The sequence below is a fragment of the Armigeres subalbatus genome, chromosome 2 (assembly GCF_024139115.2).
Source record: "Armigeres subalbatus isolate Guangzhou_Male chromosome 2, GZ_Asu_2, whole genome shotgun sequence".
Classification (NCBI taxonomy): domain Eukaryota; kingdom Metazoa; phylum Arthropoda; class Insecta; order Diptera; family Culicidae; genus Armigeres; species Armigeres subalbatus.
Window position 1 is genome coordinate 449659051 of NC_085140.1, and position 26825 is coordinate 449685875.

Here is a 26825-nt window from a genome sequence, read left to right on the forward strand (position 1 = left end):
TTTCTAGAGCTGAGTATGAATTGCTGCTATTCAACAACACGTTTATTATTTCCGTTTTATGGCCCATAACACTACACCTGAAAAATTCTGCTTGTGAATTCTTATCAGACTTCAACCTTCCAGTTCGAACCAGACAACAAAAGATTAAAGAGTAAATCTCACTCGTCACACGTTTTTAATCCTGGTTTTTTCATCACTTTGTCTAGTTCCTCAAAAACAACTAACTTTTGGCACACTCACATACAACGCTTGATAGACAAAATCACATCTCATCCCTCTACGGATATCACATTTCAGTGATTATTTATGCTGAATCCTCAACAAACCAATTCAAACAGAGCTACATGAAAAACAACAAATCGCTTCGAATCCCGTACAGTCAACTAGAAAACAAGTTGCAGCAGCAAACAGAATCGGTTCGACTGCTACCTTCAACCTTCCATTCCTATATCTCCGCGAGTCCCTATTCCGCGCGTCGACTTCACACACGTTCGCCTTCCTTACTGTACTTTCAACTCACTCGCTCACTCTTTCAATTCTGAATAAGCCCCACACGGTTGGAAATCATAAAAAAGCAAAGAAACACAACACAACCGATCAACACCAACACTCGTTGCCGTTTCTCTATCTCCGAAGAAGTCCAAGCCGCGGACAGGATCCCATTCAAATACATTCCATCACTACAGCGCCGCATGAACCGACCACAGCGTGGTAGTGGTGCTACCTCCGTTCGAACTGAATGACTGGCGAGCAGCCAGCGATATATAGCTGTGTAGACACGACGACCTTCAGATATGTTGGATTTGTACGCAACGACCTTGCATGTGCGTCACACCGTTCGTCGTCATCCCACCAACACACGCCCATTCCACGTTGTGCAAACACAACGCCACACCGAAATGCGAATATGGGGAGTAAACACAACTCGCAGCGATAATACAACACAACACCGACCGCTTGGTGATGAGCTTGAAGCGAGCTTGGCTTGAACGGAACGACAAAGCCGGTCTCTGCGCGCTGCTGCCCCATGTCGTGTCTGCACTCTGGTTCGGTAGGCGCGCGGAACGCGATGATTTGCATTGTAAATTAGTGTGGGGCTCGAAACCGACGAACTACAGTCGACTAGACGACGGATGGGTTGGCTCGGTGGTCGCGGTCGGGCCAGCGCGCAATACTTTGCTTTGGGGAAACAGTGGAACTGAGCTGCCAGATATGCGACAGATTAACTCAGGTGGGGCTTGTGTGATGGGGATACGATACTGACCACTGACCATCAGGGATGGGAAAAATCAAATTTTAGAAAAATCGGGAGAGATCAAACTCACCCGCGATCCCACTTTTAAATGATCAAGTGATAAAAACTCGCCAGCGATTAAGAATCGTTCGAAAATCGTATCTTGATTTGAAGCATTTACCGTTACATTTTGAACTCTTTTTCCTTGCTACCATGAAACTATAACGCCAAATAGAAGATATAACGTGACTGTTGACAATTAGCTGATATTAATAAAGAATAATGATTGAATGAAAATTCTGTGTTTATTATCGTTTGAGTACAAAATTTGAGAAGTTGTCGCCGGCGACAACTCGCCTACTGTTTTCACGTGAAAAGTTTTCACATGAAAATTGCAATCATTATCGTCTGATAATGATTCAGCACAACACTGCTGACCAGAGACTTAAAAAGCATAAACGACAAAGATTGACCATGTCTTCGTACATCTGTAGGACTGTAGGAGACTGCTGGACCTTCAATCCCTTCTAATACACTATAGGTTCTCAACTGTTTGCATTTGACAAGTAGATTTCCAGCTATCAGTCTCTATTGGCATTTAAAACGACATGTTTTTTCTACGAACGATTTATTTAATCTTTTTCAAGTGTTAGAAAATATCGCTTTTTGTCTGGTGGTTTCTGAGCTCACTGATTATCATGAAAACATAAATAATATCTTCAAATGAATCGAAAAATGATTGGTAATAAAGGTTGAAGAAAACCTGGTTCCAGTAATATTCGTTGTCCACCGTCATTTTGTATTGAATGTGTTTTCTAAGCTCTGGTGGTGCCAGTAATATTGTATTCGATGAAGTGTTATTCAATGCAAGAACAATAGGCTTTGAAAACATCCAGCGCCACTCGCCAGGGTTTCTAAGCTGGAACCATAAACCAAAAAAAATTATAGCTCGAACTAAAATTTAATGCCTGTTGCCTACAACACCTACGCTTTGTAACTGCATGTACGTCATTCCGCTATGAAAGCCTCATAGGAACAATAGGCCTTTTCACGTGACACTGCCGAGACTGCACTTGTTTACAACCGCTGAACAGGCCTGCAAGTCCGAAGCTGTCACTTTCATAGAAGAACTGTCAATTGACGATAAAATCAGCTGTTTTTAAACGTCTCGTGAAAAGGCCCATATGCTTGTACGAATTTTCGATTATGTCCGACTAGCAACACTTGTCACACCATTTCTTATATCACGGAAGAAATAAACTACCCAATAGTGAGTTTAATTCACCCAACCTCGAACATCCGTACGGGAAGCCAAAATTGAGTAAGTAGGGTCGAAGTAGTTTGCCTTTACTCCCATGTTAAAAAAGTACCCAACGGAAAATTTATTGACCCAAATTTAAGTTTAATTCACTCAATTTCGACCTCAGGTAATAAAAACTCAACATTGGCTTCCGTATTGAACTGGCGTCGTTGGATTGTTTGGCTCTTTGTTGTTTTTGACAACAAAAGAAAAGAGTGGATGAAAGCGAAGAGAAAAAATAACTCAAAAGTAAGTTTAAAAGTACTCAATTTTGGGTACTTTTTTTCTTCCGTGTACATGTTGCTTGTTTTGAACAAACACCACTTTCCCAACCGTGTGTACACATCCCGCAGCAGCAGCACAACAAACCAAAGTGAAAGAATGAATTCCGCCTCACACAAACAATGAGGACGATGGTGACCGAGAGGCTTGTAGGAAACGCGGAATTTCACCAACAACCCCAAGCGTGTCCACCAACTCTTCAGGAGGTTAACTTTGGGGAGGTATCGCCGGTTTCCTTTCCTTTTAATATCTTGGTTTAGCGGCCAAGAGAAACTAGAAGACAAAGAAGGAATCACTGTTTCCAACGCACAGCACGTTCAACGTTTTAAAACTTTGTGGCAACATATAAACAACAATCGAGATTCAGTTTCTGTACCTAGTACGAATGCATTTCCAAAACGCAATATTCAAAAGTAAACCGAGCTTGATGGGTTGTATTTTGGCTTACCACAAAGCGTTAACTACCTTTCACGAGAACATGTGGTTTTTCACTGTGTCACCTGAAATGCTGAATGCTCGAAGAGTTTCCACAGTCTTCCACTTGTAAGAGAAGCACACGATATAAGCACGATACGGTCTTCTTGCACAGTGGCCGAAAGGCGAACAGAATCTATGTATGATCTATTTACAAAGATTGAAAATTTTGACTTTTGGAAGATTGCCTGCATATCGATCATGAATATGTGGACAAAATATGAACTATTCCATTTAATTCCACTAGTAGAAACTCGTCTTATGACAAGTAAATACATTCCACTAAAAGCTTTTGTATCAAAATAATGTATGTACAGGAATAGCCTGTTGAAGATCCGTCCTGATTTTTTTTATTTCGCCTGGTCTGACTGATCAATCCAATTTGATTTCAACTTACCGCTCCTTTCGTTACCATCAGCTCACTATCAAGAATTGGTATTTGATTGAGTGTTTGTACATCATTCATTCCTCAGCTGATATTTTTCATTTATTCTTTATCATTTGGCATATACTCAACTTGTGTAAGGACAATTGAAATAAGACGAGCTAGTGCTGTTCCATTCGAATCCACCACTTTGTAGCTTTACAGATGCATATTTTGGAGTGATGAAAAGGGTCGACTTGAAAAATCTCCATCCTGGACGATGTTCAGCTATCGCCTTAACCAGTTGCCAAATTAGATTTTAGTCGACTTCTTTTAATTCATTATTGAGGCTGCGCCGCCATGAGCCTCTGGGTCTGCCTCTGCTACAGTGTCCAGCTAGGCTCCAGTCTAGTACTTGTTTACAGATTCTGTTTCCGTCTTTACGTAAGGTGTGGCCGACCCAGCTCCACTCCCGATCTCGAATTTTAGTTGCTATCGGTCTCTGGTGACAACGCTGTAGTCTAAGATCCAGTTGTGAGATCACCAGGCACGAATTATGTTCCACAAGCATAAGTTGATGGACACATGCAGCCGTGAACCTTCTGTCTGTGCTAAAAAAAACCTACGTTGTCTGTGCTCTGGGGTCAAATTGACCCCGAATTGAAATTGCTATAACTTTTTTATTGTTTGGCCGATTTTGGATTTTTGGGGCTGTTTTGAAAGATAATTTAATCGTAACCAAAGATTGACTGTTGGTGGGCGGGTACATCGCGGGGAGGGGTTTTAGTGAGCAAGGGTACAAAAACAGTGATTTTTCATAATTATTTTACTTATGTCCGAAAATCCTGCCCATTTTAAACTGCACCTTTTTCAAAAAGGTTATGCAGGAAGACGTGTGCTTTGGCATGAGGTGTTGATAAGTTTAGACCTTGGCCGCTAGGAGGTGGTATATTTGAATTCATTATTTAAGACTACTCAAGATATTCCGATATATAGAATTCTCCTCAGTGTAAATATTCTTATCGTACAAATTGAAAATTTGTTGAAATGGGTCTTGATCAAAGGTCGTCTAGTGGGAATGGACTGTCTAGTGACGGAAGTAATATTTTAGAATTTTACAAATAGGCGGCAAATTGGCTAATCTTTGGTAACGCATGTAGACCCAAAGGCCTTAGTTCCAGGGTTTTCTTGAATGACCTAAAACATATTCTGTGAACACATTCTATTATTTGCAGCATCGCTGGAGCAGGTTGAATGCAAAGAAAACCTTTAATGAACTCTACCACAACATTCTCTACCACAATATAACAGCTCATTAGCACCGCATCTTGGAAGAAGTGCTCATTATATTGAGCACCGCTTTGTAGTCCTGGACATCCTGAACAATGTTGCCGAATACAACTTGGTTGTAGGTATGAGGGATCTCAAGCTAAAGCAATATTTCAAATATGCAAGAATATTGTAAGTACACTAGCGCCGCCTATTTGTAAATTTCCTAATTATTTATTCCGTCATATGACAGTCCATTCCCACCAGACGAACTTTGTTAAAGACGTCATCTTTACAAATTTCAGATTTGTGCGATAAGAATATTTACACTGAGAAGAATTCCATATATCGGAATTACTTGAGTAGTCTAAAATAATGAATTCAAATATACCGCCACCTAGCGACCAAGCTCTAAACTAATCAATGCCTCATGTCAAAGGACACGCCTTCCTGCATAACCTTTTTGAAAAAGTGCAGTTCAAAATGGGTAGGATTTTCAGATATAAGTAAAATAAGCATGAAAAATCACTGTTTTTGTACCCTTTTTTACGAAAACTCCTCCCCGCGATGTACCTGCCCACCTATAGTCAATCTTTGGTAACGATCTGAAAGATGATTAAGTTATCTTTCAAACAGCTAAAAATCCAAAATTGGCCTAACATTAAAAAGTTATAGCATTCAATTTCAATTTGACTTCAGAGCTACAGACATCTTTTTGAAAAAAATACACTGTAGCGCAAATTTTCAAGATTTTTCAAGCGCACCTAGGAGACAGATCTCGGCGAGTTTTACCAAACTACCAAAAATTAGGAGAATCGGTTGAAAACAAAAAAAATGGCAGCCACTCAAAGTGGCCTGGGGTCATATTGACCCCAGAGCACAGACAAAAGGTTAAGTATTCTCCACTGATATACACCATGTTAAACTCGGAAAGGCAGCCCTTGCCTTCTTGATTTATACGCCTATGTAGATCTTGATACCGCCGTCTGACGCCATTTGGCTACCAAGATATTGAAAGCTTCGAACATTCTCCACTAACTCCCGGGCTACTGTGAAGCTGAAAGAGATCGCCGTGTTCACATCCAACGAATTGATTTTGATGACGTTGACGATTAAACCTGCCGCAGAGGAGCTACCGGCAAGGTCGTTGAGCTAGAAATGTTACAGTTATAGGCTGCCATAGCAGCCCGCGGTTTGGTTCACGGTCAATCGCACCTACCAGAATCTCGTCGATTGCGATTAGAAACAGTAGCGTTGTCAATGAAAACGAAATAAGGGGAACCTTGGCATTCGTTGACCTGCTCCAGACTCCAGAATGATGTGGAGCGCGGCATTATGGTCAACACAGGATCACATCGATCTTCTCCTGAATCCTGAGTATCGTATCGGGCTTTGGCTCCTCTGGCTGTTGTTCGCTCTATCGCGGCATCTCTTTGTTTTTATATCTACCTCCAGGTCTCATCGGTGATCCATTGTTTTCTCTGGATGCACAGTTTTTTTTTAATCTTTCAATTATTTGGAAGGCTCATTTGCCGTAAAACGTTCCGGAGACGAAATCAAATTTAACAATACATTTCTTGATTCTTATTCATAGTGTTAGTTCTGGAGAACCGAAAGACTCGCGGTTTGGTCGAGGTTAGAGAATACAATAATACAGTTACGATGCTGATTCTCACAAAGTTCACATACTTCGCGATGATTACTATATGTAACGAAACAAACCAACCTTTTTTTTGGGAGACAACAACGAGAGGAACACATCATCTTCTTCTTATTGGCATTACATCTCTACACAGAGACAGAGCCGCCTCGTAGCTTAGTGTTCATTAAGCACTTCCACAGTTATTAACCGCGAGGTTTCTAGGCCAAGTTATCATTTTTGCATTCGTATATCATGAGGCTAACACGATGATACCTTTATGCCCAAGGAAGTCGAGACAATTTCCAATCCGAAAATTGCTCAGCATGGTCTTGCTTTGTAGCCGCGCGTCTTACCGCACGGCTTAGGAGAGGAGGACATACGGAAAAGATTAACGGCAGATATTGAAATTGACTACAAGAGACAGACATTCGTAATGGGGTACTCGAGATCAAGGCCCGCCATCCCTAATAGGGTTTGGTTGTTTTCTTCGGACGCGGAGATGTTCATTTAGCGCAGATATGGGGCCACGATGCTCCTCGCACGCCCACAGGACATGATCGATGTCCTGATAATCCTCGCCGCAAACACAGACATTTCCTTCCGAGAGCCCCACTCTGAAAAGATGTGCATTTAAAGTGTAGTGATTGGACATTAGACGACACATGGTTCAAATGAAATCTCGTCCCATATTCAGTTTTTTGAACCATAGACGCTTTGACACCTGCGGGCGAATTGAATACAGTCAGCTACCCATCTCTCCATTTGTCCATTTTTGTTGCCAGCTGATCAAGGTTTCCTGACGAACTAATATGAAAAAATCATCGAAGGTGATTTTCCGATCGTAAATATCACCTTCCATGCCCACCTTAGCCAAAGAGTCCGCTTTCTCATTTCCCGGGATCGAGCAATGAGAAGGGACCCAAGCCATGGTGATTGTAAATGACCGTTTTGATAAAGCACTCAAAGCTTTCCATATCCCGTTCAGAAGATATGCTGAGTGCTTCACCGATTTCATTGACCGAACAGCCTCCAAGGAACTTAGACTGTCGGTGAAGATGAAAAAGTGGTCAGGAGGTAGGGATGCGATTTGCTCGAGTGAATAGTGTATAGCTGATAGCTCAGCAGTATACACGGAACAAGGCTCTTTGAGCTTAAAATAGGCGCAATGAAAAACGTTAAAAACACCGAAGCCAGTGGAGTAATCGATTTTTGACCCGTCTGTGAAAAAGGTTCTCTCCTCGCTAGCGTGCCCGTATTTGCTTGCAAATAATGGAGGTATGACCTCCGCACGAAGGTAGTCTGGTATTGCATGAACCTCCTGCTTCATGGACAGATCGAAAGCTACAGAGGAACTGTTATAGTCTAAGAAGTTAGCACGATCAGTGTCTACAGAAGAAGGGCTTACCTCCAGCGTTATGTAACAGTGGAAAACACTCATGAATCGAGACTGGGGGTTTTGTTCAAGCAGCTTCTCGAAGTTGTCAATGACCAATGGATTGGGAACCTCACAGCGGATGAGGAACCCGAGAAATAATTCCGCGAAACGATCTGTCAGAGGCAGTACTCCCGAGAGTACTCTCAAGCTCATCGTATGAGTCGAATTCATCTAACCTAACCAGTATCACGTACTGAATCCGTTGAAGCTTCAGCATGTGTGTTTTAGCCGCGGACTGGAAGCAAGAACTATCGTATTCGAGGAACAACAAAATGGTTGTTCGATACAACGTCATTAGATCCTCGGGATGCGCTCCTCACCATATTCCAGTTATTGATCGCATGAAGTTGATCCATTTCTGGCATTTTCGTGTCAGATACACAATGTGCCTCCCGAAGGTGCATTTCGAGTCGAACCAGACCCCGAGGTATTCAGAAGATATGCTATGGGTGATTGTCTTACCCATCAGTTGAAGCGGGAACTTCTCCGGAGAGAATTCGATACCCAGCTTCGCAGCCCATGTGGACAAATTGTCCAGAGTATCTTGCAATGGTCCTTGCAGATCAACTGCGGTTACCGAAACGGATACAACGCTATCATCTGCAAGCTGTCTTAACGAGCAACTTAACGAGACATTCATCAATGTCTCTGTCGTAAAAAATCTAAAGAAGGGGGCTCAAACATGAGCCCCGGAAGAGACCCATGTAGCTAATTCGTGAAGTTGCATAGTCACCATAAGAAAAACTCATACGCTTCTCTGACAACAAATTGTACAAATAATTGTTCAAAATTGGTGAAAGACCACACGAGTGAAGTTTGTCGAATAAGACATCGATGCAAACTGAATCAAAAGCCCCCTTAATGTCCAAAAACACTGAGCCCATTTGCTCTTTTTTAGCGAAAGTAAGCTGAATTTCTGAAGAAAGCAACGCAAGACAGTCGTTCGCTCCCTTGCCCCTGCAGAAACCAAATTGTGTATCTGATAAAACAAACTATTTGATACAACCCATTTGTCTAGCCGGAAGAGAATCATCTTCTACAACAGCTTCCGAAGACAGGACAGCATCGCGATGGGGCGATACGAATTACGCCAATAAGCGTCTCTTCGCGACGTCCGGGGGGTTTTTGAGCAAATTGAACCTGATTCTATCCATCCCCGGAGCGGAAATGTTACATGAGAGGAGAGCAAGCGAGAATTCAATCATCGAAAAGGGGCGATCCATATCATTCCTGTCAGCAAAAGTATAACGTAGATCTTGTTTCACCGGTACCGAATCCAGACAAACTTTCTTTCCGAAGTCAAGTATCCACCCCGACGAGCATTCACGATCTTCGTTTACGGACGACGCGTTGCACATTCTTCTCTCGACGGCCCACAGAGTTGGCATTGAGGTCTCGCGCGATAAACCTTCAACAAAAGTGCGCCAATATCCGCGTTTTTTCACTTTGACCAGTTTCTTGAACTAGATCTCGAACGCGATGTACCGTTTGTGTAGAACGATCGAACCGTGTTTTCGAAATTCTTTGAACGCGGCGGATTTCTTGCGATAAAGTTGTGTACACTCGACATCCCACCACGGAGTGTGTGGTTTCCTACGAACCGTTGCTCCTGGCACTGGCCGGCTTTGTGCCTGAAGAGCACTGTCAAGGATCAACTGGAAGTGCTTCTATCGACTGCACGCCATCAGTTATGGCCTATACATATGGAATTTCAGTAGAAAGTCATGGGGGAATCACTGTAATAATTCCCTAAAGACTTCCTGGGATCTTCGTTTCCAAAAGGTGCTTCCGAAAAAAAAACACTGAAGAAATTACCGAAAAAATTATCGGATAATAACCGAGCAAGTTTTTGGAAAGGACCGATCAGCCTCGGGCTAAATGTCGCTCCAATATAGATTTAAAAAAAGTTTTTTGAGAAATATTCCAAAAAGTTCCTGGAGTAAGTTTTACTAAAATTACGAAGCAATTCTGAGACACATTTCATTCATACTCAAAAATATAAAATGGATCAAATTAAATTAATATTTCGTTTTTTATCAAACCTTGAACATTTCAGAACTTTTGTGAAAATTGATTAGATTGAGAATATTGTGGTAACAAATCAGTCTATTTTCCCGCAAATTACTGTGCTGACTTTTGATCCAAATCATTATTAAACCTATTGTTGGTATCCCACCATTGGTGCTGGTACCGCCAGTGCTCTGTATTGGTAGCAAAATCTGAAGTGTGAAACTTTATTTTTTCACAAACAAAATGCCAATGGCCAGTCAGTTCACTAAGGCTTATACTTTATATCTGATAGTTGTTCAAGGATGTTAACGATCATTCAGTAATTTGCGTTCGATCATTTAGTAGTTTGTCAATAACTCATTCCAGAAGCTGAATTTCAAAATGTGTTTAATGGTGGACTTCTAGTGCGAAGGTTTTTCTACAACTCTGCCTAATGGTTCGTTGTTTGAATTCCACTAGTTACGGAGTTATAGCTATAGTTTCAGCAACTTAGACTAAATGATAACAAAATTCCAATCATTTAGTTTAAGTTACTGCAACTAGCGCTCTAACTCCCTTATTAGTTGAATTCTAATAACGAACCATTAGGCAAAGTTTTAGAAAAACCTTCGCACTAGAAGTCCACCATACAACATATTTTGAAATTAAGCTTCTGGAATGTGTTATTGACAAACTACTAAATGATCGAACGCAAATTACTGAATGATCGTTAACATCCTTAGTTCTCTATAAAAAAAATGTTTGTCAAACAAACGTCAACAACAATAGATACTTCACTGAGGCTTCCGCATAATCGTCTCAACTGGCTTCGGTGCTTTCAACGAGAATTCCACCTTCTTCCAAAAAATTCAAGTACCGTGTTCGGTTTCTATCGGATTATGCTTTTGGATAATTTCCGATCTGTCCGTAAACCATTATTTATCTCGGCCCTGAGATCCAAATCCAAAGATCTATACGCCAAGGAGATCCTTTGAGTATGCATCTCTTTTTCCTATACCTCCATCCCCTCCTCCAGAAGCTCACATCCATATGCAACAATCCTTTAGAACTCGTCGTGGCCTATGCTGATGACATATCCATAATCGTCGTTGATGAAGCTAAATTGTCATTGATCAAGAAAACTTTTCTGGACTTTGGATTATACTCGGGTGCGAAGGTTAATCTAACCAAGACGACATCTATAAACATAGGACCTCAAAGGGAGAGAATGCAGTACGTGGAATGGCTTAACACTACGGAGTCGATCAAAATCTTGGGAATCGTCTACTTCAACTCACAAAAGCGCATCATTGATTTCAACTGGGCGGATGTTATAAGAAAAACTTCTCAACTAATGTGGCTTTTCAAGCAACGAGTTCTAAGCTTGCATCAAAAAGTTGCACTTGTCAACACTTATGTGACTTCGCGACTATGGTTCATGGCATCAGTAATCAGCATCTCTAACTACGCAGCAGCCAAAATAACATCTCGCATCGGAAGCTTTATTTGGTCTCGTTATCCATGTTGGATTGCTATGGAGCAACTATCTCTACCAGTGGACAAAGGTGGACAAAATCTCCACCTTCCAATACAGAAATCTGCTTAGTCGTTTTCTGAAGTGCCATGAATATACCCCCTTCGCAGTATCGTTTCTGGAACAGATGCAGAATCCTCCAAACATCAATGGAATCCCAACACTGTACCCTTGTCTAAAGCGGATAGCTAAAGAGCTGCCCTATCTGTCTGAAGCCATAATCATGACTGCATCAGCACCAGCAATACTATCTGTTTTCCGAAGCACTGTTAAGGTGCCTAAAGTAGTACAACAAAATCCGAATGTGCTGTGGTGTAGAGTATGGCGTAATATCAGAAATAAACTTCTAACTACAGCGGAGAAATCTACCTACTATCTTCTTGTCAATGGAAAAATTCCACACGCTGCGCTTTACCATAGACAAAATAGAGTGAATAATCCAATGTGTAGTCTGTGTCCAAATGCAGAGGAGGATCTTGAGCATAAATTAACAGCCTGCGTACGAGTGAATCATCTATGGCAGAGGTTCCCAAACTTTTAGACATGCGACCCACCTAGCAGAATCCCATATTGCTTGCGACCCACCAGGTACCAAATGCATTCACTTTGCAAAATTAGATAAAAAGGAGTTCGCGTTAGATTGGACAAATCATAATAAATTGCTTTATACTCCATCAGTGTATTGTCACAAATTTCGTCAATATTTTAGATTGGATGTGGTTTAGATTTGGATAAGATTTGAATTGAAGTTGGATTGGATTTGGATTGGATTTGAAATTTATTCAGATTGGATTTGAATTGGATTTCGGTTTGATTAGAATTGGATTTGGATTGGATTTGAAGTAGATTTGGATTGGATTTTAAAAAGATTTAGATTTTATCCCAGAATCGAAAAGCATTCAGGAAAATTCGAGAAACAAGGCTCTAAAAATGTTTATGGTTTATGTGAACTTTATATTAGATGTCAATTGTTGTTTTACAGTACTTGAATTTGTTTTATGTTGTAACTGCCACTAGAATAAGATGTAGGTACTAAATAAAAGTTTCTATAAAAAAAAATATTTTATTTCCTCGCACAGTCTCAGTTCTTTTTCTGTTTTTCCAGCTACTGACCATTCGCATTTCGCAAATGGCAAAACCGAATCCAGTGCGGACGAGGTCTTGTTCAGTCGATTACCAGTTTTGGCAGGAAATATGACCGACTGGTAGTCCTTTCTTTGTTAGGGACGATACAAGTAAGATGTCGAATAAATGACAAAATTAAAAACGGTGCAATTTGAATTGTTTGGAAATGTTTTGCTTCTTGAAAACGAAACAAATTGCGGGTTATCAACTCATTTTCGGCCTCAATTTTGGAATGAAATGCAAATGGGGCCCTCGAAAATCTTCCTGCATGGGCCCGTTCCAAGTCCTAATCGGATATGTTCTTCCATAATATAAATTAGTAAAATGATTCTCCGTAAAATTTAAAACTCGACACGAAATGTTAAAAAAACCGAAATATTTTTGCCTTTCTCGTATACAAAGTATACGTAAAGACAATAGGATCACTCTGAAACCGAACTTTTGATAGAAGGCTCGGAGACCCATAGTGTTATATACCAATCGACTTAGTTCGACGAATTGAGGTGATGTCTGTATGTGTGTATGTATGTGTGTGTGTGTGTGTGTGTACAAAAATGTGAGACACACTTTTTGGTACTTAGCATTATTCGATTGGCTCGCAACAAGTTGCAGTCGACGCGGATTGCGGTCTAGTTGTTTCCTATTGAAAATTGGCCCGATCGGTTATTGCGTTCCAAAGTTATTGAAAAAACATTGTTTTTCTGCCAAGGGTCCCCCCTTAGAAATTTTTTTTTCAAAAACGAAAAAAAAATTTTTTTTCAAAGATTGCAGCAATGCATTCAAATGACCGCAAACACATATGAATTGATGGAAAAAGTAAAATCTATCCCCCTAAAGTGCTATTTTGACCTCTCTTATGTGTTTTTCTTATTATATTAATGCGCGAGAAAGGCACCACCAACGCTAGGTGGGTTTATCTGGGTTTTTTATTATTTCGTTTTCATATAGGTAACTTTATACTTGAATAATGCCACTGTGTACCGCAACGAAATAGCTCCACTACGCATGTGTGTCACAGCGCCACTGCCGCACAGTCGTCCACCTCAAGCTCAATCCGTTCACTTTTAATCATGTTTGTCGTTCGGTGACTCGAAACATCGAGTCTCCCAATAATATTTAGTTACTGAGATACAAACTGGTATATGTGCAGTATGAATCATGGGTTAAGTTGGGCAATTCTTCCACACTACAGGCAGGAGCACAAAACATAACAAATAAACAAAGCTAAATGTTTGAAAAATCGTTCCCATTGAACTGATTTGTCGTTAGAATGAAGGTAACATGAAACGGTGTTTACAATAAGCAGTCTACCAACACGAGGCCGCGATTCATTCCACCACCCAACCGACAATGGATGATAAGTACATTCATCTTTTTTGACATTTTCCAACTCGAACAAGGCCAAAGCGTACACTCGAAGTCGAAGTTGCTATCCCTGAACGGTATTACGGTGGATGGGTGGTCTGACCGAGAGAAGAGACCGCTTGAGCACCCATATCCTCCGCCCACGAGACACCATCGAGTGTGATTCAGTGATGAGAACGAAGTAGGCTTCTTATGATACACTCCGGACAGCATAGACAAAACATGATTCGATGGGGATGGGACGACAAGAAGGGAAGAGAGCTGCCAATGATGGAAAGGTCGTCGACGTGAGCCACCCATGCGTTGATGATGGAGAGCAACCCTTTCCCCTAATACTGGTCGCTATGGGAGGAGGACAACCGGATCGAGTCAGTGGAAATGGGCTGACAGCGGCTGTGTTTCGTGTGTGGCGTCAAGTGCGCGCGATGGTCGGTGGAAGAACAGCCGAGCCGAGAGATGCGAGGTGATAACTAGTTGTGGGTCTGCGGTTTGGGGCTGTGGGGCGGTGTTGGCGATGCGATGTACGGAAACCGTTAATCGGCCGAACACTCTCTATACAAGGCAGGACGTAGGTCTACACTTAAACGAACTGTGCGGTTGACAGTGGTAGAGACAGTCGTCTTCGGTGTCGCTCTGTGTTCGTTCTTTGCCAGTGGTATTGTGGCTAGAAGAAGAACACGCTGGCAAGTCATTGAGCAAGGCCGGTAGAAGGTCGGGGTGCGAGCAGCACCGTTGTGAAGCGGCCGGTGGTGAAAACAACTTTTTTACAGTCAGCCTCGAGCGACCTAGACACAGTGGGCTGGATAAAGTTTTATTGCCCTCGGGCACTTAGAAAGCTATGTGGAACATGTTCGTGTTGATGAGAAATTTTATTTAACAAATTAAATATTTTTATATTGTTATAAGTTTTGTAGAGTTGTAAATTGCAATGTTCTATTTATTACATACTTGATGCCTTACATCATGCTTGGCAAAAGATCATAGACAGGTGAAGACATTTCCACTAAACAAGATCATAAGTAATGTTCTGTTAAAATATGAATCATGCTCAAACTCAAATTGATATAACAGGCAATGAAAATATGTTTTCAGTTGTCAGAAATTAAGCAAAAACATTAATATTGTAAACATTAAAAATATCAGGTCCGTCATTTTATTTTATGTGATGCTATGAAAACGATCTAAAATTATAAATATGAAATTTTCACTTACCGATTTGACACAAATTCATTTTAATGCAAGGCCTTCCGCATGAAAGATTCTGCAAAATAAACAGATATGAAAAAAGAATTTAGTTTCAGATAACAAAATAATTTTTCACTACAAAATACTAGAATTTTAAAAAGATAAAAAATTAAAAATTTATTATTGAATAGAAACCCTAAACACTAATAGCCCACGGTTGGCACGAAAATAGAAATCCATTCAAGAGAATTACTTCTTCCTACATCGTCATTGGAATAACCACCATAGCGCGTATCAGCTTTGGCAATGGCCCAGCCGTGTGCTGACACGATACGAGTTTGAATGCATTTATGATTCACAAGGTTAACGCGTTGCTCAAAAGTTGGTAACCATCACAATTTATATCACCTAAGTACCAATAAACTTCAAGCATAATGCCATTCATTTCATCAACTATAATTGCTCACTCCTTTCTTCCCCCGCAGGATACCCTAAGGTAATGAACCATAACCATCATTTCGTATTTTCACTCATCGCCATTGTTGTCTGCTGACAAAGTCAGACAGGAGGGATGCTGTGTGTCTTAGAGGTCGTCTCTCCGGTGAAGCACCCACGCGCGATTGTCATCAGACTACGGCGACGACGGCGGCAACGATGAGCGCAATATTGTTTCCATATGAACCCAACGCTGTTCTAACCAATTAGAGACAGAAAAAAAAATCAAAACAACCAACGGTGATGACGAGATGGCGAGGTGGAAAATTTTCGAAACAAACTTGAAAACACTGACTGGCTGTGGGCATTGCTTGGAGACACGGAGATGAAAGAAAATGAGAATACCACGCAGATCAAATCCCGTGGCCGGATAATGATCGTTTCCGATCGAAACTGATCTTGAATGAATATATCGTCGTTGTAACAATCTGCGGATTGCTGCTGCTGCTGCTGTAGTGGGTTGTGATTGTTGCAGTTCCATTGCATAATCCTCACGCGATGCAGTCAATGGCAAACCTTGCAGAAAGGCTGAAAAGGCCCTTTCTCGTTGTTTAATTGCCACATTCATTGAGACGAGAGTATTGAATGTCTCTTAAAAACTTCGAATAATTCACTTACTGGTTTATAGTCTTTCTATATTAGTTGAAAAAAAACAACGCTAAAATTTTGTGTTAATTTTACTTTACTGGAATTTTTATACCAGTTTATACTAAAATAAATTAAAAAACCGATTGATAAAAGTAAATTAATGTGTTTAGAATTAAAATAATATTCAGTACAGCGTATTAAAAATAAAATGATTATAGATGTGCTTTTAATATTGTTCATCGTTAATGAAACTGGATAATTGAATACTTTCCGTATTCGAGAATCGTGTGAGACCTGATGCCTACGTTAAGTTGTCGTAATTGACATTGAAAATGAGTAATTATTGTGCAATCTTCCAACCCACTCAGCTTGGGGTCGAGGCTTAAATAAACACCTACTCGTATAAAGCTGTTTATCCAAGCTCTTCTCATTTCAAGGTTAAGCGACGGAACACGACATTGCTATTAAAAGGCACAGGTCAATAACCTTCATTCTGTTTGGATTTGATAGAAGCAGTGATCATACTAAAAATCAGAATTTATTTCGACAGAGGAAGCAGAAGTAACAAGAACACTTATATAATTATAATTATTATCAAAAATTGAAATGGGACTATAATAAGGACTTAATCTAATTTACATGCTTTAAGCATCATAAAGGCAGTTTAATTTAATACTGACAAATGTTTCCGAAATACTGAATGCAGCAAGTAGTAGTAACTTTCTTTTGTGAATTTATTTATTCATAATTAATTTATTTATTGTGAATTTATTTATTCAGACAAACTATTTGGGATCCGAAAAATGACCAGCAACTTTAATGGCGATTAAATAAAGAAAATAAATATGAATACACAGGATGTTGTTTTTACACGATTTTTTTTTCGCTCGTATTTTTGATCGTGTGACTTTAATTTGCCACCAAACTCTTCGCAACATGTTTCAAAAAATCCAGAATAAATCAAAGAAAAATCACATGTTAATTAATATACGTGAAACATTTAGGATGAGTGGAAAATTGAGAAAATTTAAATCGCGTAAAAACAAAATCCAGTGTATTCAAAATGCAATGTTAATTTACTGACATTTTCCACTCGGGTCTGTACGAATTAAAAAGCTTTACGTACATCCAAACCACCGACAGGCCTATTCCAGATTGGATATTTCTTATTCTGAAAAGGCTCATTGACGATTCAGGCAACTCCAGCATTAAGTTTTTGCTAAACCTACTAGTTTAAATGAATTCGACCATCGACCAACTCACGCCAGAATATAATTTTCATGACTCATTATCTAAATCATTGAAATTAATTAAATCGTAAGATAATATCAAAGAGAAATGTAAATAAATTGCCAACCAGATGAAAAGTTATATTTGTTATATTTTTATGTCGATTGCGAAGTTTGTATCTTAACTAAATTATTATTGAAATTGAAGTTGACCATGTACTGTTGTAGTGTTGGGCATGTGCTGTGCACGTTTTTATCGACTTACCGAATGCGCAATTTCAAAATGATTTGGCGCAAATTTGAAATACCATTTAACCCTTTATAAGGCAAACGAATATATACAATAAATTAACAAAAACAACAATAGGACACAATGTTGACATGATATTAAATTCAAATGTACATTAAACAGTTCAGAAACATTGAAAAATTGGTGGCAATATACAAGGGATGGACAAAATAATTAGGATAGGCTAATTTTATGTCAAATTTGATGTGTTGTAACTATCTTAGTTATCATCCGATTTTGACAATTCAGGCTTGCCCGAACTAGAAAATTATTGCAGTTTGACGGTATGTCCATGGAACCGACTATGGCCACCGGATTCCGGAGATATTCCGGGTTTTTCGGAGGTAGGTTCAAAACCGTAAATTTGAGGTGGATATTAGGAGAATTTGTGGTTAAAAATTGAATAATATTAGTAACCACAAATGAAGTAGGGCTCTTGCTAATTGGAATCATATATTGAGATTTGGAATCGGACCAGAATCAAGTGAGATATGGCCATTTCTTTAAAATCTGTTCCGATCGATACTTATCAAAGGAGTCAGGCCACAACTTCATTTGAATCTCGCTTTTTGATAGATCGTCCACTATGATTTTATTCTAGAAGGCCTCTAATGTGTCCAGAATGAAAAACCAATTGAATAAACGGATCCTGGAGTCGCTGGGATGTCCCCGGGGAACCTGTGAATGGGGACATTTAAGTTTTAGCACCAAAATCAGTCATTCGACGGCTCGTTTTTCATGGTTTTCGATCAGGAAGCGAAGTATGAATAGAAAATGGTCCATTGACGGCTCTGACCGCTTCCAGGATCTACGGATTGGCCCCGGGGAGCCTGTGGAAGGGGACATTTTAGTTTTACCACCAAAACCAGTCGTTCGACGGCTCTTTTTTCATGGTTTTCGATCAGGAAGCGAAGTATGAATATAAAATGGTCAATTTACGGTTTTGACCGCTTCCAGGACCTACGGATTGGCTCCGGGGAACCTGTGGAAGGGGACATTTCAGTTTTACAACCAAAACCAGTCGTTCGTCGGCTCTTTTTTCATGGGTTTCGATCAGGAAGCGAAGTATGAATATAAAATGGTCCATTGTCGGCTCTAACCGCTTTCAGGATCTACGGATTGCCCCCGGGGAACCTGTGTATATAACCTGAATAAAAACCTGAAATATAAGTATGAATATAAAATGGTGCATTGATAACTCTGACCGCTCTCAGGACCTACAGATTCCCCCCGAAAAACCAGTGGAAAGGAACATTTAAGTTGCAGCACCAAAACCAATATCTCGACGGCTTTTTTTCGTGATTTTTGATCATAAAGCGAAGTATGAGTATAAATTGGACCATTAATGGATCTAACCGCTTCCAGGACTTACGGATTGCCCTCGGGGAACTGTGGAAGGGAACATTTTAGTTTTAGCACAAAAACCAATCATTGGACGGCTTTTTTTTCATGGATTTCAATCAGAATGTGAAGTATGAACAAGAAATGGACCATTGACGGCTCTGACCGTTTTCTGGACCTACGGATAGCTCACGGGGATCCTGCCTACTTCATACTTCGCTTCCTGATCCAAAGCCATGAAATCAGAGCCGTTGTATGACTAGTTTTGGTGCTAAAACTAAAAAGTCTCCTTCCACAGGTTTCCTGGGCCAATCTGTAGGTCCAGAAAGCGGTCAGAGCCCTCAATAGTCCCTTTTATATTCATTTCTCGATTCCTAATCGAAACCACTAGAAAAGATCCGTCGAATGACTGGTTATGATGCTTAAAATAAAATGTCTCCTTCAACAGGTTCCCCGGGGTCCAATCCGTAGGTCCTGGAAGAGGTCAGAGCCGTCAATGGACCACTTTATATTCATACTTCGCTTCCTGATCGAAAACCATGAAAAAAGAGCCGTCGAATGGCTGGTTTTGGTGGTAAAACTAAAATGTTCCCTTCCACAGGTTCCCCGGGGCCAATCCGTAGGTCTTGAAAGCGGTCAGGGCCGTCAATGGATTATTTTATATTCATGCTTCGCTTCCTGATCGAAAACCATGAAAAAAGAGCCTTCGAATGACTGGTTTTGGTGGTAAAACTAAAATGTCCCCTTTCACAGGTTCCCCGGGGCCAATCCGTAGATCCTGGAAGCGGTCAGGGCCATCAATGGACCATTTTATATTCATACTTCGCTTCCTGATCGAAAAGCATGAAAAAAGAGCCGTCGAATGACTGGTTTTGGTGGTAAACCTAAAATGTCCCCTTCCACAGGTTCCCCGGGGCCAATCCGTAGGTCCTGGAAGCGGTCAGAACCGTAAATTGACCATTTTATATTCATACTTCACTTCCTGATCGAAAACCATGAAAAAAGAGCCGTCGAACGACTGTTTTTTTTTGTAAAACTAAAACGTCCCCTTCCACAGGTTCCCCGGGTCCAACCCGTAGATCCTGGAAGCGGTCAGAGCCGTCAATGGACCATTTTCTATTCATTCTTCCCTTCCTGATCGAAAACCATGAAAAACGAGCCGTCGAATGACTGGTTTTGGTGGTAAAACTAAAATGTCCCCTTCCACAGGTTCCCCGGGGCCAATCCGTAGGTCCTGGAAGCGGTCAGAACCGTAAATTGACCATTTTATATTCATACTTCGCTTCCTGATCGAAAACCATGAAAACAGAGCCGTCGAATGACTGATTTTGGTGCTAAAACTTAAATGTCCCCATTCCCAGGTTCCCCGGGGACATCCCAACGACTCCAGGATTCGTTTATTCAATTGGTTTTTCATTCTGGACACATTAGAGGCCTTCTAGAATAAAATCATAATGAACAATCTATCAAAAAGCGAGATTCAAATGAAGTTGTGGCCTGACCCCTTTGATAAGTATCGATCGGAACCGATTTTAAAGAAATAGCCATATCTCACTTGATTCTGGTCCGATTCTGAATCTCAATATATGATTCCAATCAGCAAGAGCCCTACTTCATTTGTGGTTACTAATATTATTCAATTTTTAACTACAACTTCTCCTAATATCCACCTCAAATTACGGTTTTGAGCCTACATCCGAAAAACCCGAAATATCTCCGGAATCCGGTGGCCATAGTCGGTTCCATGGACATATCGTCAAACTGCATTAATTTTCTTCTCAGGCATGCCTGAATTGTCAAAATCGGATGATAACTAAGGTAGTTACAACACATCTAATTTTACCCAAAATTTGCCTATCCTAATTATTTTGTCCATCCCCTGTAGTTGCCACTGCCCGTCAAGCGGGACAACATTGGTGGCATTTTAGTTGCCACTGCCCGGCAAGCAAGAAAACAGGCAACAACAAAAATAAATAAAAGATTTTAAAAAATTAGGTTTCACGTAAAACCAGTCAAATCAAGGCACGTTACATTTTTGGTTTTTGGTGAAGAGTTCTTGTCGGAAAACGCATTATAAGTGAAAAAAATTTTTTTTTGCGCTTTTGTTCGTTAAAAATCCAAAAACCAAATATACAGAAAGGCAAAGCTTTTTTCACGCTAATCACGTAATAATCTAACACAGGAGATTCAAAATAATTAATACCAACGGGAACGTAATAATCTAACACAGGAGATTCAAAATAATTAATACCAACGGGAAAAAATATATCTTTGTCGTTTTTTTAACGAATTATAACTGAAAATCCTTCTTCCACTCGAAACTTACCATCTGCTCGTAAAAAAACTGTTCTCAAATTGACATTTCAATTTTTTATGGCTCAAATTCATCTGGGGTGTTACTAGGAAGCAAATAAAGCCACTACATGGGAAATAATAAGTAGAGCTCTTGTTAATAAATAGAAAAAAATATAATTTGTTGGTGGCAATATAGTTGCCACTGCCTTATAAAGGGTTAACCACTAACGCTAGTCGCTAACCACTCGTGGGCTTCGTGGCCGTGCGGTTAGCGACGTCAATCGTCTAGACGCATGTGCAATGGAGTGTGGGTTCGATTCCCGCCCCGGTAAGGAGGAAACTTTTCGTGATCGAAGAATTCTCTACCGGTCCACTGGGTGTTATATGTCCTGTCCGTTGTCTAGGTGTTAAGTGTTCAGTCTGTACGACCTCAGGTCGAAGACGGTGTTCCTGTCTTTTCTTAAAGTACCAGAAGCTACCACTTCCTTGATCTTTATTCAACAATCGCATTTGTATCTGACGGTGGATTTCCAAGCTCTCGGCAATTTTCGGGTTGGAAATTGCCCAGGGAATAAAAGTATCATCGTGTTAGCCAAAAGATATTTTAGTTACAAGATAAAGATTGTCGCTGTCCGGAACATCTTTTGCTGGCGAGGATAGAGGATCTAAATGTCAGCGAAGGAAAAATACATACGATTTGACAGTTAGGTACCACACATGTTTCGGACAGCAGAACAAAGGGAACCGAAGCGACAATCTTTATCTTGTAACTAAAATATCTTTTTGTTAGCCTCATGATATACGAATGCAAAAATGGTAACTTGGCTGCGAGGTGACAATGTCCCAGTGGGGGATGTAATGGCAATAAAGAAGAAGAAGTATGAAAAATTATTGGTGCGGTGAATCAGTTATACAAAGAGAGTTTGATTGGTGTAGTTGTTGATGAATCACAGTTCTGTGTGAAAAAATGTTCCTGCTTCTGCGTTGGTGGCACGACCGCATAATGAACAGTGTTATTGTGGATTGGATTGATAGAATTCCTCTTGATGGGATGCCTGCTTTCAAGAGATTCTTTTTCTTGGTTTGGTGGGACGCCCGAAAGAAAAATGGTGTTATCGCGAATCAAAATGATCACAATTTCGCATGGTGGGACGCCCGCATTCAAGAGATTCTTACTCTGCGTTGGTGAGACGACCGTAAGAATAAAGGTGCTGTTATTGTTCAGAATGATCACAATTTCGTGTGGTGGGACGCCCGCATTCGAAATATTCTTCCTCTGCGTTTGTGGGACGACCGTAAAAAGAAAGGTGTTATTGTGGTAATAAATGATCACAATTTTGCGAGATAGAATGCCCACATTCATGAGATTCTTTTTTTTGCGTTGGTGGGACGCCTCAAAAAGGATAGTGTTATTGTACATCGAAATGATCACAATTCTGCGTGGTGGGACGCCCGCATCTAAAGAGGAGAATGAAGAATTTGGTGCTTAACGTGATTTACCAGAGTTTATTTCACCTCGACATACCACGGGTGGGTGCGCTGTCACACGAACTGCTTCGTGAGAGGAGCGACTATAGGGTAGGTTGGCACACCTGTCACTTAGTTTGTCACGCATCCAAGAGATTCTTCCTTTGCGTTAGTGGGACGCCTTTATTTTAAATATTCTTCCTTCCATTGGTGGGACGCTCGTAAGAAAAAATAGTCAACCGTCTAAGATTAATTCCACTACGTTTTGTAATCTTTGCAGATACGTATTTCGACCACAACTGTGTGGTCGTCTTCAGTGTCTCGTACTTGACTCGACTTTAGTAAGTCTAACTATGATTACAAAATCAGCATCGTATTCTCGGAAATATCAGAGCATGCAAGGCAAATGATTCTTGTCATACTGTGTTTGGGTTCTGATAAAGGCTTGTTGTGAGGTGCTTTTGTCAGTAACAAACTCTGTTGACGACAAAGGGTATATTGTTAGATGTTTCTCGAATATTGATTCCCTGATAATAGTTCACTAAGTATAGTACGCAAACCTTTCACAATATGATTCAGTGAGGTCAAGGAAGCAACAATGTTTGATTATTATTGAATTATTACAGTTTGATACTAAAGTATGATAATCAGCTACTTTATAATAATTATAACAATTATAATATAATAAAATTATAATATTATAATATTGAAATAATTATTTGATGCCATATTCAGATGTGCTAGAATTGCGGTTAGATGGCATAATAGCAATCGTTTGAAGGCATTCAGTTTTGGCTTATTGTGGATCGGATTGATCATAATTCAACGTAGTGGGAACTTCGCATTCAAAAGAATTTTCTTCCCGCGTTGTTAGGACGCCCGCAATCAAGAGATTCTTCTTTTGCGTTAGCGGGCCGGGCCACCCACAAGAAGAATGGTGTTATTGTGAATCAGAATGATAACAATTTCACGTGGTGGGACGCCTTCATTAAGATTCTTCCTTGCGTTGGTTGGACGCTCGCAAGAAGAAGAGTGTTTTTTTTAGATCACGATGATCGCAATTCTGTGTGGCGGGGTGGAACACTCGTATTCAAGAGATTTTTTTCTGCTCTCGTGTGACGCCCGCAAGGAGAACAGTGTTATTGTGGGTCGGATTGATCACAAATCTGCTTTGTGGGACGCCCCCATTCAAGAGATTTTTCTTCTGTGTTGGTGGGACGCCCGCAATCAGAAAAGCATTATTTTAGACCCGAATGACCAAAATTCTTCCTAGTGGAACAACCGCATGCAAGATATTTTTTTCTTCTAAGATGGTCGAACGTCCACAAGAAGTAAGGCCACAAGTGCTCGAGAAGATTGATATTATTGACAATAAATATCCGCCCATAATCAAAAGCTGTTAATACAGGCCTGCCCAACCTTTCCAAGCCACGGGCCAGTTTCCAGAATTTACACTTGCTGGCGGGCCAGAAAATATTCGTTCTACCTTTTTGATTATTATCAAAATTATCAGTGTTTTTTCGTTTTTTTATATAAAAAAAACACGATTTTATTGCGTTCAAACAATCTTTTTTGTTTTTGTCGTTACAGTAGGGATCCATTTGACACATTTCAGGTAAAATATTAGAGAACACTAACAGAGGCTACTTCAAGGATTTTGCACATCATGCTTTAAAAAAGATTGAAGGAAGACGATCGGCACCAGCCCCTGTAATAACGTCAAGATTTTCAAATTCAGACAGAGCATCTTGTATTGATGTAAAGAGTCGAAATATCCATCCATCGGGACCATCGACTCATGGAAATATCGAGATGTAGAATAAAATATCCTTGGAAAGCTGTTGGAAGGGACCATAACAGTAACCCATAACATATTATTTTTAATATGACATAATTTGCTTCCAAGAGTCGATATCGAGTCATAGAACATTGACTTATGAAGGTTTGACTGTATGTCCTAAACCATTTTGACCAATTTTTATTTCCAATTTCAGTCGAATGTTAACAACTAACATGGAAAGCAAAATTGAATTCACAAACTGATGAAATAGAGCTTTATTTACGGTAATTTTGCAGAAATGGTTCGAGTGTAGCATATTTTTTTGAAATAGATTGTAAAAATTAAATCTTTCAATGATGCATGTCTCTTTTTCAGTGAAATCGATCCTAAAGGCTTCCGATGACATACATGTCATCTGTATACAGCAGTCGAATGAATTTAGAAAAACATCATTAATGGCCATCCCAAAGACAAACAAGGGAGAAGAAGTCAGCTTACGGCAAAATATGAGCGCAGACATTTCAAGGAAAATGCCAAAAAAGTAAATCATACCAAACCGTACAGAATTGCTACGTTGAATCAAATATGATATATTAACTATAATATATTAACTATAGTACTTAAAAATCTTTGGTTGAATGCTATCAAGGTAATATGAACTTAATTCTGCCAAGCAACGAAAACTTGAAGAAGCGCAGAAGACGCGGCAAGCTCTTCGACAAAAACATAATAACTTCAATTTTAATGAGATGTACATTCCCTGCATAAGTAAAGTGATGAATGTAGTTTCTTCGGTCGAAAATTTCAATCTTGATGGTCACAATACTATTTGTGCGATATGCACCTATAACTGGTTGTCAAAATTTGTCGAAACCTTGGTGATAAAGTAATGATGATTATGCGTTTTTTTTTATTTTCGAAGAAATCTTTCGTTGGTGTGATTATCGACGGGAATTAAGGCGGATGATCACATCGAAATGCTAGAAATAAGCTTAATCAAACACTGCGAGTCATTCATGAAAAATTCTTCGGAAATCGCTTCAGGAAAATCTTCCAAAATTCCGATTAGGACAATTTCTTTAAAAAAAATTTCACGATTTCTTTTGTAAATGGCTTTAGGAATATCTGCGGAAATTGATTTAGGAATTCCTTCGAACTTTTTTTTAGAAATTGCTGCAGCAATTATTTCAGGAATTTCTTAAATCAATCTTAAATGGGACTGTACAAACTCGTCTTATGACAAGTAAATACATTCCACTAAAAGCTTAAAATAATTTTCGTATTCTTAAATCAATTCTTCCAGTATTCCTATTATTATTATTTTTTTTAAATTCCTTTCTTTATTTGATCGGCACTCTGTGTTTCATAACCGCTACTGTGCCGTGATCTACTGTGCTATTCTGCTGTGCAGAATCCACATAGAATCTATTTTTAGACGTTTGTTATTGTTATCATTGCCGGGTCCATCTCATCGTGAGTCCATTGTTGTCCATTTATTCATATCGTGAATCCAATTTCTGGTTACATTGTTTCGGTTGCCATTATCCGGGTACGTTGGAGGAATTCCTCCGAGAAAAACAATTTGTCAGTCGTCATCGGGCAGCCGTGCCGGTAAGACGCGCACCCCAAAACGCCACCGTTTGGGCTGCACCTCCGGGGACTGACAAGAGCCTACCTGTCAAATCGTATGCATTTTCCTTCTTTGACATTTAGCTCCCCTATCCTCGCCAGCAAAAGATGTTCCGGACAGCGACAATCTTTATCTAGTAACTAAAATATCTTTTGTAGCCAGCTACGCTACGAGACCCCCCTAATTATTATTATTATTATTGAAGTTCTTACGAAATTTCTTCAGAACTTCATCCAGGAATTCTTTCGATTTTTTTTAATTCCTTCGGATAATCTCTGAAGAAAATTCTAAAATAATTCGTATAGGAATTTCCGAAGAAATTTTCGAAATTTTCTTAGAATTGCTTCTTTGAATTTTCAAAAGAATGTGTTGGGGAATCTCCAAAGGAATTGCTGGATTTATCTCCGAAGTAATTTTCAGAGGATTTTCTGAAAAAAAACTCTACACTAAATTCCGAAAAAATACTTGTAGGGATGTCCAATGATATTCATATTCTTCTTATTGGCATTACAT

General features: G+C 39.9%; 1 protein-coding gene across 12 annotated transcripts in view; it reads right to left on the reverse strand.

Annotated features, from left to right (window-relative positions):
• The window catches only part of LOC134213728 (nuclear hormone receptor FTZ-F1 beta), a 99183-nt gene that overhangs the window by 13413 nt on the left and 58945 nt on the right, over positions 1-26825 (reverse strand). For 5 of the 12 annotated variants that reach the window (XM_062693031.1, XM_062693030.1, XM_062693042.1 and 2 more), the window contains one exon: positions 15226-15274. The exons of 1 other annotated variant lie outside the window; for it this stretch is intronic. The gene's annotated coding sequence lies outside the window, so the exon portion shown is untranslated. 6 more of the 12 variants (XM_062693037.1, XM_062693034.1, XM_062693035.1 and 3 more) reach the window with 6 other exon arrangements.